The sequence below is a fragment of the Ovis aries genome, chromosome 22 (genome assembly GCF_016772045.2).
Source record: "Ovis aries strain OAR_USU_Benz2616 breed Rambouillet chromosome 22, ARS-UI_Ramb_v3.0, whole genome shotgun sequence".
NCBI lineage: Eukaryota > Metazoa > Chordata > Mammalia > Artiodactyla > Bovidae > Ovis > Ovis aries.
Window position 1 is genome coordinate 20317902 of NC_056075.1, and position 12750 is coordinate 20330651.

General features: G+C 51.0%; 1 long non-coding RNA gene across 2 annotated transcripts in view; it reads right to left on the reverse strand.

The window, feature by feature from the left end:
- LOC121817646 (uncharacterized) overlaps positions 1-12700 on the reverse strand; it is a 68854-nt gene extending 56154 nt beyond the window's left edge. For both annotated transcript variants that reach the window (XR_006057695.1, XR_006057694.1), the window contains exons 1-2: positions 10840-12700; positions 7361-7975 (exon numbers count right to left, since the gene is read on the reverse strand). This is a non-coding gene — a long non-coding RNA (uncharacterized LOC121817646). The remainder of the gene's footprint in view (positions 1-7360; positions 7976-10839) is intronic.
- Positions 12701-12750: the final 50 nt, after the last annotated feature.

Genomic DNA, 12750 nt, shown 5'->3' on the forward strand with positions numbered 1-12750 from the left:
AGACTGGGATTTCTTAGAAGGTTGGGGGGCCAATCAGCGGCCATAAATCTTAAAGACCCTTTACCGTTTTACAAGCGAGTTCTCTGGGGCTGCTCTTTTCCCTCTTGCGGTCTATTTACAACGCAAAATCTCCTTGTTAATGGACCTGGGATAATGGTGTTTACTTAACCGCGATAAAGCGCTCAGCTTCCTGGGGGAGCGGCTGTAAAATGTCCTGGAGGTAGGGGTGGTGGGGAGGCGCCGTAAAAGCGAGCTCTGGAAGTGCCAGGGCACCAGGTTTTCTTCCAGGCCCGCCCCAACCCTCCACCCCACTAAGCCCAGCTGAGCAACCCAGGCCCCGAGGGTGATTTCGGTTCCCACATAAATCACCAGCGCCAGAGTCTCGGGAAAAGGCGCATTTTTCATTGCTGGTTGCAGGGCAACTCCCGACAGCGAACGAGAAACAGAAGTTGTCTTTAGATAAACCGTTTACCGGAGCGTGCGTCCTGGCAGCGCGGCCCCCATAGCACAGGGCAACCGGGTCCCGACGCCGCGCCTCCGCCAGCTCAGCACCTCTCAGGGGCCCCAAGAAATAACCAAACCGTCCAAAGGGCTGGCCCCATGTCCTCCCCCCAGAGTAGAGAAGGGAAGAGGCAAGAGGGAAAGAAAAGGAGAACCTCAGGGTCTGGGGAGACTGGAGAAGTATGCACGAAGATTCTAGAGACCAAAGATCTGAGACTCCAATTCCACATTTACTAGCTGTGTGATCCCGAACGAAGGACTTTCTCTCTCTGAGCTTCAGGAATCTTCATTTATAAAACGACAGAAAAAGTTACCTTACTAATTGATGTTCAAAATTAACAAATTAAGATACTTCCCTGGTGGTCCAGTGGCTAAGGCTCTGAGTTCCCAATGCTGGAAGCCCAGGTCGAGGAACCCGCATGCCACATCTAGGACCCAGTATAATCAAATAAATAAATAAATAATTTGTTAAAATAACAAACCAAATACTTGTATAACCTGTAAAGCCAAAGTTATTAATCAGAGGTCCATGGACGGGCCTAAAGGGGTCCGGGAAACCCATGGAATAACTGACAAACGGTTCCATCCTTCTGAGGGAGAGGGTTCATAGCTCACATCACGGTTCTGAACGGGTGCAGCAGGAACGCCAGAACTTAAGCATCGCGCTAGTTCTGAAGCGCGCCTGCATGGTTAAGAGTCAGGGTTCTGACACTGGCTCTGAGCCTTTGCTGAAGCCTCCTGTTTCCTTTTCTGTAAAATGGGATAATAGTTCTTAGGCCTGTTATGGAGTGTAAAAATGCTTGGCATGGTGTCTGGCACATAGTAAATGCTAACCAAACGTTAGATATTTTTATGCCTCAACCCTAGCCCTGTAAGCAGAGACGCTTTAAACCCAGGAATTCCAAGCCTAGCCTTTTTGAGTTCGTTGCTGCCAAGATCCCAGACACCTGACCGCTGCCAGATGGTGGGCCTTCCCACTGCGCAGAGGTGGGTGCCCAGGCTGCGTGTTGCTCCGGATTGCCCAGGTGGCACAAAGGTGCTGTGGGGAGCTGCGCGCTCGCCGGCTGCCACTCTTCGAAGGCGGCTCTAACCCCGCCGGCCGCCAGGAGCCCGGGGCTCAGTCATAATCCGGATTTGGAGGCCGAAGCACTAAACTGGCCGCCACCGATAGGGTGAATCAAACAAAGCGGCCGCCATCCTGGTAGCTCCAGGTCTTGTTTACTTGTGGACGTGTGTGCGCACCCAAGCGGGACGACCTCGAATTTGGAGTCGGCCTTGAGAGAGGAGAAGTAGGAGCCCCCTCCTCTCCCACCCTCTTCCCCTCCACCCCGCAGGCACCTCCAGCCTCCACCCCTCCGGAGGCCTAGGCTTCCTATCGCGGGCAGACACGTTTCCTTCCCTCCTAGGGTCAGAGGTCGAGCCCAGGAGAGGCCTGCTCCCTCTTCCCAGGAGGCCCACCCCGAGCGTCGGCCCGGAGCCCCGTTTCCAGCCGCGCCTCCTTCCCCCCTCCCTGCCCTCCATCCATTAGTGTAATCCTTTGTCCAAACACTGCGGCCGGGACGGCCAGACGTTGGTGTAAACAGACCCGGGGGGACTATTCTAACGATATAAATAAAATAACCATTAATAGCGCAAATTGTTCGATGAGCTGGAGGCCGAGCACCCTGGACTCCTGGCTTGCTGGGGTTTGTGTACACAGCGCGGACACCACGCATCCGTCAGGTAAACCGAGCGCAGGTGAGGTCCCCGCAGGCGCGTCAGCGGGACCGGCTGGTGACACGCACAGACCAAGACACGCACGCGGAGAATGCCGCGTGAGTTCACCTAAGCGCCCAAGCCCAGCCTCAAACCTGGCGCCACAGGATTACGCCGGCTCTTCTCCAAAAAGTCGCGCTCCCAAGTGTTCAGCCACGGGCCCCAGGGGCGCCATCCGGCCGCGGCCGCAGCTTCGATGCCCCCAGGGACGCAGAGCTCACACCCAGAAACGGAAAAGATAGCCCCCACTAGTCCCGGAGTTAATCATAATAAACCAACATTTATTGAGCGTTTATTGTGCCAGGCACCATACCAAGTGGTTCACAGAGGTAATCTCCTTTAACCCTCAGAGCGACCTATGAGGTGGGTACTTTGACTATTTCCAGTCCTACGAAAGCAAGACTCAGAAGTCAGGAGTCCGCCTGGAAACAGAGTGGGACAGAATTTGAACTCATCACTCTGTTCTAGGAAGCGCAGCGCGTACACCCGAGGTTCCGACACTTGCTCCAGTTCCGCTGGACCGGGTTTCCAGAGGCTGGAGACTGGCTCCAGAGTGTCCCCGGCCCGCCGGGTTGCGGTGGTTTGTTTCCCAGTGGGAAGTTCCTTTTTCTGCGAAGGGCGTGGGCAGAGTGGCCTGAGAGGCCCGGACAGAGGCGAGGGGTGGGGCGCACCTCGAAAAGCCTGGGAGCTCGTTCCCTGGGAGTGGGGGCTGGCGGCGCTCCCTGGACTGTGGAGGGGACTCCTCTGATATTAGGGCTGCAGGCGCCGCTCCCACATCGAGGCGGCCCACGGGCTAAGCTGTCAGCTCAGGGACACCGGGAAGGTCTCCCGGGGGGCAGGTACCCCTGGAATCCTGGTTCCTGGAGTCAGGCAGGAGCAGGACGTTCTCTGCTGCCCACCCCTGCGGTGGAGCCGCAGCGTCTGCAGGCCTGGAAGTTTTGCATCCACCCCCTTATCTGCTTTGTGACCTTGGACAAGTCATTTTATTTCTGGACCTCAATTTCCATGGCTCTAAATTGAAGGGAGAGGAACAAAAATCTGTTTCATAGGAATGTTGTAACAATCATATCATGCCTGTGATTTTTTTGTTTATCGGGTGGGAAGCTTATAATCATGATTAGTATTAACTCCAGGGCAAGAGCCTCAGAAGGCAAAGAAGAAGGCGGCAGCCCCTCTTCTTTTTGAAGAGAAAGCAAAGAAAGAGGGAGATGGTGAGAAAGGAAGCAGCTCAGAGGGGTTGCTGGTAGCCAGAGGAGAGGCGGGGAGGAGGTCCATGCATCCCTGCCCCATCCCCAGCCAGTTTATCTTCCAGACAGTTTCCAGTCAATCCCACCCCCCCCCACCCCCCCGGCACATTCATCTTGGGGGCTGTGGACTACCACTTAGGCCTTGCAGAAACATTTGAGGAGGGGAGAAGAAGGACTGTCCAGTACCGAGCAGGAATTGGCAAAAGCACAGAGAAGTGCCTGGGCAGTGCAGCCCACACAACGGTTCTCAGGCTGGTAACCCTGGGGCTGCCCAGGAAAGGGAGAAGGGTGGAGAAAGGGAGTTGAATATGGAAGGCAAGGAACTTAACAACCTTGGGCTAGTTTCCTCACCTCTCAGCCTCAGTTTCCTCCTCTGTAAAATGGTTACATTAATAGGGCCATAGTCAAGGATTCTGTTAGAAGCAGCAGAAACAATAACAATGGTGAACAATTAAGGAGCCTTCACAAAATGCCTGGTGCTCTTCTCTGATCTCCATACCCTTGAGTCTCCCAGCCCCACCCATGTGGCTTACCTATGGGTTGACAGTTTATGTGAGAGTTGATCATTGAGCCATACCACAGTGCTTGTAGAAAAGCCATCCATGAACAGTAGCTAATGTTATCAATATGACCATTGCTTGTGAGAGTATTACAGTTATTATTATCAGCAGTATTATTCCGATTATTACTGCTGCTCCCTCCCAACTGTGAGGTGGTCTTCGTGAACTCTTCTTTATGAAAAAGAAAATAGGTTCAGAGAAGGTAACACAGCAGATCTGGTCCACACACAGAGATTAGAAACCATGTGAATTTGAAGGCCAGACTTTCTTGCCCATGCCAGAAGGAAAAGGAGAGAAAAAGTGCTGGTGTTGCTTGGTTGAGAAGGACGCCCACCACTGGGGTAGGTCCGGGACAGCAGATTTATTTACATTCCAGCAAGGACACTAATTGGCCAGATCTTTATCTAAACATGATAACAATGACATGAGACTTTGGGGATTTGTTTACTGCAGCTAAAAAATGATGCATTTGTGGGAGAGGGAAGCTTGGCCTGGGTGCGGGATTTGTTTGCTGTGGCTCAAGAGAGTGGGAGAGGGGGAGGCTGTTGGTGGTTCTGAAGGTATATCCTAAAACTTAAATGATTAAGAGAACTAATATCCTTGTTTGGGGACCAAAAAAAAAAAAAAAAACCTTGCAAAATTTGATTGATAAATAATGCTTTTTTTTCCCCAAGTGAAAAAACGGACACCCAAGAATACTGCTGTCTGATCTCAACTCAGTGGAGGAAAGATTCACAGCCTCCCTCTTTGGGTTTGGCAATCACCCCTCACACCCACCCTCAGCCACCAGCACAGGAACATTTACTACACAAGAGGGCTCTGTAAGTGCTTCCCTTCTATCGTTTCTTTAATCCTGACTGCAGGCCTATAAAGTCTACACCATTATTATCTCCTTTTATAGGTGAGACAACTGCTGCTTAGCAAGGCTGAAGGACTGCCCGAGGTCACAAGACTACAGTATAGGTAGAACATGGCTCCAAGCCTCTCTGGTGGACTCCAGGGTCGATGCTTTGGCCCAAGATAGGTGTGATTATGATTTAAAGAAAGCCCCATCTTCCTCGGATCCAACCCCAAAGGCAGTCTCTCACTCTGTGGGCTCTCTCCTGCAGAGAAGAGTTTCATTGGTGCCAACTCACACAAGCATGCTTGTGTGGTTTGAGTACCTACAAGCTTACTGGCTGTAGGAGGTGTAACATGCTCATATGTGCCCACATCCATGCTCACTTGCTTTGTGTGTGGGCACAATTACATACACACACAAACACAGGCCACCCTCTCCATTATACTAATGGGTGAATGGGTGTGTATTTTTTTAAGTATAAATTGCAGTATAATTTCAATGTGGTTTTTATTACTTTCAAGAACACACACAGTCATTACAATTCTGGTAATAAAATCTATTCCCTCTTCTCTGACTGCAAATTAGACAGGTCCTTATGGGACCACTTTGTACAAGACTAATTGTAATGATACCATAAATTGCCTGTATGGAAATAGTGCATCTGATTGTCATGGAAGCTAGTTCTCATCTTGGATCATATAAACATTTCTCTCCAAATCTCATGTCACTGCCAGTAATTCACATTGTGAGGGGAAAACGAGGGAGGGGAATTCAGAACGAGTGTTAGCCCAGCCCTCCTGTTTTGACCACACTCTACTGTGGAAGCTACATTTATGGGGAGTCCTGCATGCCTTCTTCCCCCTGCCTATCCACCTGTGCGCATACTGTTGTCTTCACACAGGAAGTCACCTTCCTTTTCATTTAAAGAGAAAGATATATCCATAGAAACATATATGTGAGGGCGGTCTGCATCTATCTGTTGGACACCCATATTTATTAGAGTAATGCACCCTCAGAAATGTAGTTGCAGATGGGAGGTAAAAGGGTAGAAGTTGCCGGCTGCCCTACCTTGCAGCTGGGGACCCTGTCTCTTCTCCAAAAGGCAGTGTCTCAGTTGTCCCACTGGCCCCAAAGCAGCGAGGTAGGCCAGGAATGCTCAGGGTGCCCCTGCTGGCTAGTGTGAGAGCCAGGGCCCCCCTGTCCTCTCCCAGATATAGTCCCCTTTGTTTTAAGGCAGTCCCTGAAACACTTCCCAGCTAAGGTGATTCCAAGGCTAAATGGCCCCTTAATCTAGTAGGATTGGCAGGAAAAAAAGAGGAGAGAAGGTCAGTCCAACCTGCTCTAGCCTGTGTGGAGTGGGGGAGGGGGTCAACCCTGGTCTGGGAGCCCCCATCTGTGCTCTCAAGGGATGCTCGGGGCCCAGGCCTTATGGCCATCTTCCACTCTGCTGTGATCCTCTGCAGGCTGCCACAATAGAAGGAAACGGAGGCTCTGCAGGATCTGCCTGCAGTGGGAATTTCCACGGGGAGGGTGGCCAAGCTCGCCATCTGGAGCCCCACAGGCTCATCAGGACCCATGGCTGAGGCTGCTGGGGGTTGGGGGCTGGGAGGTGGGAGAAGTCCCACAGGCTCCAAGGGTAAAGAGGAGCATCACTATCACACACCCGAGGGTGCCTGGGCATTTTTACCTGCAGCTCCTGAGACAGAGTGGACATTCCACAGGGGTGGAAAGGGGGAAGGGGCCTGGGGCTCAGGAGTGGGGACCTCTGGTGCAAGGGTCTGTGGCCCTCCATACCAAACACCTGCAAGGTCCAGGGACAAAAAAGGCAAGAAAATCATGGAGTTGAAAAGGGGGAAAGGGAATGAAATAAAATGGGGGAAGGGAGGAGGGCGTGAGGAAATAAGGGAGAGTGAAACAGGTGGGGGATAAGGAGGAGGCCGGGGAGAGAAGGTGAAAGAGAAAGGAGGTGTGGGAAGGGTGGTCAGGAAAAGCGTGCAGTGAGGAAGGAAAGGAGCGGAGCGGGGGAGTAAGAGATGGGCCCCAAAAAAGAGAAAGACTGGCTGTGAGAGGGAGGATGACCACTGAAGTTCTGGGGTCCCGCCTCAGCATCTCTCCTAGGCCCCTGGGTGCCGCAAGCTGCAAGAGGTAAAGAGGTCCTTCTCTCGGGTTGGCGGGACTGAGGAAAGGTCCAGCGGAATCCGAGAACCTACTGTTCAAGGACAGAGGTCCAGCCGGCGTCTCCCCGGGGCTCCTCGCTAGGGCCCCGGGCTCTCGGCCAGCAGCCGCAAAGAGACGCGCGGAGAAGCCCGGGAATCCGGGTCCCAGCCAGCGCGGCCGAAGTGCTCGGGCTTCAGAGAGACGCGGCGCCCTTGGCTGCAGGGCTCAGCGAGGCCTGGCAACCTGACAGACACCCCAGCCTCGAGGTAGCCGAACTCTTGACCTCCGACCCGACTCACCTGCGTCTCTGCAGGGCGAGGCCGCCAAGTTCCGAGACCTGGAGCTGCGGGACTGGACCTGGCTCCCCGCGCGCGTCACGCTTTCTGTCCCTGTGGCTGTGCGCTCTGGCGCGCCCCAGCCGCCTGGGGCCTCGGTCCTTTCCAGGTTGGGTCCCCGGCCGTTCGGAGCAAAGTCAGTAGTCCACGCTCTTCCACCCCCAATTCCCCGCAGGGTCACGCAAGATGGGACTATCCCAGGGCAGTGGTAATTGTTGGGTGCCCCCAGAGCTTCAGGGAACCAAGGGCAAGTGGGCCTCTAGGCCCGCAGATAAGATCGCCCAACAACGGAGCGAAGGTCCCGGTGCACCTTCGGAATCGCTCTCCCGGTGCCGACCAGAGAGCGGGAACTCCAGGCTGGATACAATGGGGGCGGGATAAGGCGTTCCTTAAAACGACAAGGCTTCAGCAAGAGTTTCTTTCCAAGTGAGAAAGGCTGTGTTGTTGCTGTTCCTCTTCTTCTCAAACGTTTTGAAGTTATTCGCTCCAACTTGACCCCCAGGGAGATATGGGAGAAGAGTTCTGCGTCCGAGGAGGCCGAGATTCTTCGGTTTGCCGTTGAGAGTAAAAAAGATTGCGCTAGGAAGAGTCACGAAAAAAAAAATCTCTACTTCTTGCGCATGATAACCACATCCCTCCTCGAAACTAGTGCTCCGAGCAAGGAGGTGCTCGGGTTTAAGTGAATTAATTCTCTAAAGACTGCAGCCGCCCTTCTGAAGTCAGATTGTATTTTAAACGGTCTAAAGACACCGAAATTTCGATACAGGAAGTTAAACACACTTAAAAAAAAAAAAAGTTAAGGAATGCACCCAGAATTCCAATTTAATCCCCAAGTTAAAACTGCTCACTGCACTCCCAAATAACACACGCAAATAGTACAAATAAATGTCTGTGTATAGGCATCTTTTATTTACGTGTTTTTGTTTGAAAAAATATCGACTTTCACTCAACAAAGTTAGCTTTTCTGATTTCTGTGTTTTATTGGCAAAACAACTTTTTTTATTACAAAAGCTTTATTTATATTGTTAACTTAAAATTTTTTGGAGTGAAGCAGATACACATAGATATGAAAGGTCTTCATCCTGAGAAATCGAAACTTGCTTCACTGGCAAGGGCCTGAAATTAACAAAGAACTACAGGGATTACTGAACTTGGACAAATTTTCTCCCAGAGAAGGGAAGTGGTGGGTTATTTAGAAAACTCAATTCTATACACAATCTGGGGAAATCTGGCATTTATACAAACATATGGAAAACAAGCTAAAATTCTCAAAATGCCTTTTAAAAATCTCTCTTACCAAATTGCTGAAACTTGGGGGGAAAGTTCCTCTTGAGGAATTAGATCAGCTTAATACTTTATGGGACTGATGTACCTAGTTGACATTTCTTTAAAAGTAGATAATGTATTCCCCTTTTCACAAAACACTAGCCTCTAGAATGCTCACAAATCTGGATATGTTCTAACATCTCTCAACTAAAAACCAAATCAAAACACATGCACATATATGCACCACCAGCAGCAACTACAACAAAATAACAAAAACCTACTTAATGCTCCTGCGAAAGAGGAATTTTTTAACTTTTCTTGTCTCTTTTTTTCCCCCCAAAGATGTCATTGAAAATGAAGTTTCTGGGAGAGCAGTAAAAAAAAAAAAGAAAGAAAGAAAGAAAAGAAAGACAGGAAGAAGGAAATTTTTCAATGGAAAAAAATCGCCTAAAATGTTATCACACAGTTTTAGCTAGCAGAGTTCACCCCATGATGGTTTCTCATGTCTTGAAAGAAAACTACTCCTGACTATAGTATACATTTAGATTAGAAAGCCACTAAAACCTTCAATTTTTTTTGTAGCCATGGCTACATAAATAAATGGCTATTTAAACAAGTGAAGGATAACAGAATAAGCTGTAGCATATATAATTAAAGTGATCAATTTTCTGCCTATTTATATGTATATTAAGCAGTTTTTGTGTATACAATAATAACTTATGGGAACACTTTACAGCTTTCAAAGCACCGTCACATTTTTCTTTGATAAAGTTTGCTGTAATGATTAGCATGTTGTTTTTCTCCACAAAAGGTATAGTTTTCTTTATCACCTTTTTATGCATCTGTTATAGCACTTTCCCTCAAAGAATCTATCATTTTACTGTGCCCTGTAATCACATATGGGAGGAGAAAGACTTGTATAAATGTATAATGTGACAAAACGGATGATAGGCAGATACACTCGATTAAAATAAAATCAAACGCTGCCATGGATGCAACGATACATACTTTATCTGACAGTAATTAGCTAATCTATCTGGAACAAAAACCTATTATTAGTCGAGCACAGCTCCGGGATTTCAAAGATCCTCTTTTCCGACAAAAGAATGCAAATGTCCTAGCATGAGATTGTAACTGGATAGGCGCTGGAACCAGATTCCACATTCTGATAAGCGCCTGAAGAACCGACCGCCGCTGCAGTGTAACTACCATTCTGGCGTTTTCATTCCGGACAGCCCCGCACAGTTGGCTGCGCACAAGCTTGTTGTCGTCGGGGTGCGGGCGCAGGCCAGGCAGGCTCCCTAGATGTGATTGGCCTGGCGGGTATTCCTGCAGGGAAGCTCCGCCGCTGGGGAACCAAATGGACCAAAGGGAACCTGAACAATCAGATGATCCCAGCCCCTGCCCAGGGCTTAAGGCCGAGATCTAAGTCTCCCACCAGCTAGACAAGCCCTGCGCAGAGCTACGGTTGGGGAGAGAAATGGACGTGGCGTACAAACCCCTTGCTAGGCCCCTTCGCCTGTGCTCCCACGCTGCGGCTCCTCAAGGGTCTCCAATCCCTCAGGGCGTCCTGCGAGGAGCAATCTGATCAAGGACCTCAGGAGAGAATTTTTCAGACCTGGGCCAAGGATATCTAGCGGGGTAGCAGTGATAGTGGGTTTGGAGGAGATCGAACCGCGTGGGCCTGCAGGTGGGAAGGAGGCAGCCTTCCATGTGGTAAGGGAGAAGGCGACTCGGTGGACTCGGCGGCAGCAGCAGCTGTGTGGGCGTGTCTTGGTGTTCCCGGCACCCCGGGCCTTGGGTTCTAAGATACGGATTTGGGAGATGAGCTTAGGGTAGGCCTAGGAGCGAAGCGCCGTGGAGAAGCAAGAGAAGGTAGCAAGGAGAAATGAAGGTTTTGGTTGGAAACTGGGGACAGATATTTTCTGGAGCTTTTGTCTTTCTTTTTTCTGAATCTTGATATCACTTCAAGAAAACCGCTTAAAGAAGCAAAAAAAAAAAAATTTTTGTTTTTTAAACTAGGAGACGAGCGGGCAGTAGAAATATTCCCAACGACAGTCTAGCCCTCGGGATGGGGGTGGAGGAGTGGGATTGGAGGCAGTTTCCTTCTTTTATGCTCGTCTGCTACCGCGACGCACGTACTCAAGGACTGCCACCCGACAGTGCCGCGCACTCACCCTCATCTTTCTGGATCTTTGCGCCCAACAACTCGCGATCCGCAGCAAAAGCAGAAGCATTCTTCTCTCCGCAGCTCCGTGGCCTGGTCTGGAAACACCAGCTCTGCCCAGGGCCTCAATAATCTTAGAAGTCAGAACGGAAAGGCATCGGGAGCCCTTGCGGCTGAAGGATGGTCATCCCGGCGCAAAGCCCAGCTCACGTAGAGTCTCACGCACAGCCTGCGGGCCGCCACCAGCTAAGTACTCCCGGGAGCACGTGGCCGGCGCTGAATCCCAGTTCCCCAGGAGGCCCCAGGGGCTGACTCCCCGCACCATTTCCGCTCCCTCCTGAACAGCCCCGCCTCTCCCCCCTCGCGACTGGCTGTTCATTTTCTCCTCGGCTTTGGGCACGCACTGCTCCCGCCGTTGCGGGGGGTGGGGGGGTGTCCTCCCATGACAGCTCTCCGCTCCCGTTCCCACTTCCATCCACAGTCCGCTGCAGCCGGGAGGTGTTGTCCACAGTGCCCGCCTCTCCCACCTGCCCCTTCTAGCTGAAGCCAGTGCTCCCTCCGCTCTACCATCTTGGGGCCAAAAAATGCTGGGGGCGGCTAGGGCCAAATGAGGCGTGCCATGGTTGGGCCAAATCAGTCCCTATTTTTTCAAGGCCAGCACTGAGGACAGGTTTTTCTGTAGGTCTCACAGCAGGAGCTGCTGCTCGGTGGGCTAGAGGTGGTGGTGAGCAAATGCCTATTGTGCAGGAAGATGATCTCTATCTGTGCTGGGTTTCCAGAATCACAGGGGACACCACAGATTTGCCCACAAAACAACCAGGGCTCTAGAAGGGCACCAGAAGTGTGGGTTGGAGAAATTAGAAAGATGCCTTCGATGGTCAAGGCCTAGACCCAGGTGTCTGATTTCAATAGACAGCCTCCATGGCTGGGTCACCTCCCTTGATCCTGCTCTCAAGACCATATGAAACTACACAGTGCGAGAGGCGCTCCAACCCCGAACGTCATCACCAATGCAGTCAACAAACACTGATTTCTGATGCAGAACAGTAGTCAATGACATGTATTGAGCACTAACATGAGCGGGCCCTGCACTAAAATCTTGGCGTGTTTTGCCTCATTTATCACTGGCAACAACCCTGAAGAAGGTATTACTGTCTTTTTGTAAGCAATGAAACTGAGGCTTAGAAACACCCAGGCCCAACACTGACTAGGCCAGGATTCAAACCAAGAGCTGTCAGACCACAAAGTTCAGTATTTACTCCGTCGTCCTATCTCTCACATACCTGCTCAGTGAGGCCGCTGGAAAAGCTACAGAAGCAAATGCAACTGGGGCTCTGCCCTCCGGGGGCTCATGGTTTACTCGGGGAGACCAGGCAGGCAATATAGCTATAGTACTAGGCAGGAAGTGATAAGTGACACGAATGTCCATTACTAACACGCGCTGCAAGTTCAGATGCGAGAGAGATGACTTCCGGCTAGGCGACGACGGAGCGCTTCCTTGGAGGAGGTGGCATTTGAGCAGAGCTTCAGAGAACAGGCTTGTCATGGTGACAAGGGTGGAGAAGACTTTCCGAGGTAGGGAACAGCTTGAGCAAAGTCAACAAGGCGAGAACGCACACGTCGCCAGTCCATAGATATATAAAACATTCCGTCTCCTTGGGGATCCAGTGCCGGGTATTTACAAGCCAGGAAGTTTTCCTGCCTCCGCAGCAGCTGGAAAAACCACGTTCCTGGGCTATCCTTCCTGGCAGTTGGTTCTCAGGATGCCTCCCAGAACTGGCTTTATTCGGGAAGATGCGGCCAGTCGGGATGGGAATCTGTCGTTCGCGTACCCCAGGCAGTGCAGCCTCTCCCGCAGCCACTAAGACTTCGAGACTCTATACTAGCCCTTGTCTATTTCTGGTAGCTCCGCTGCACCCCC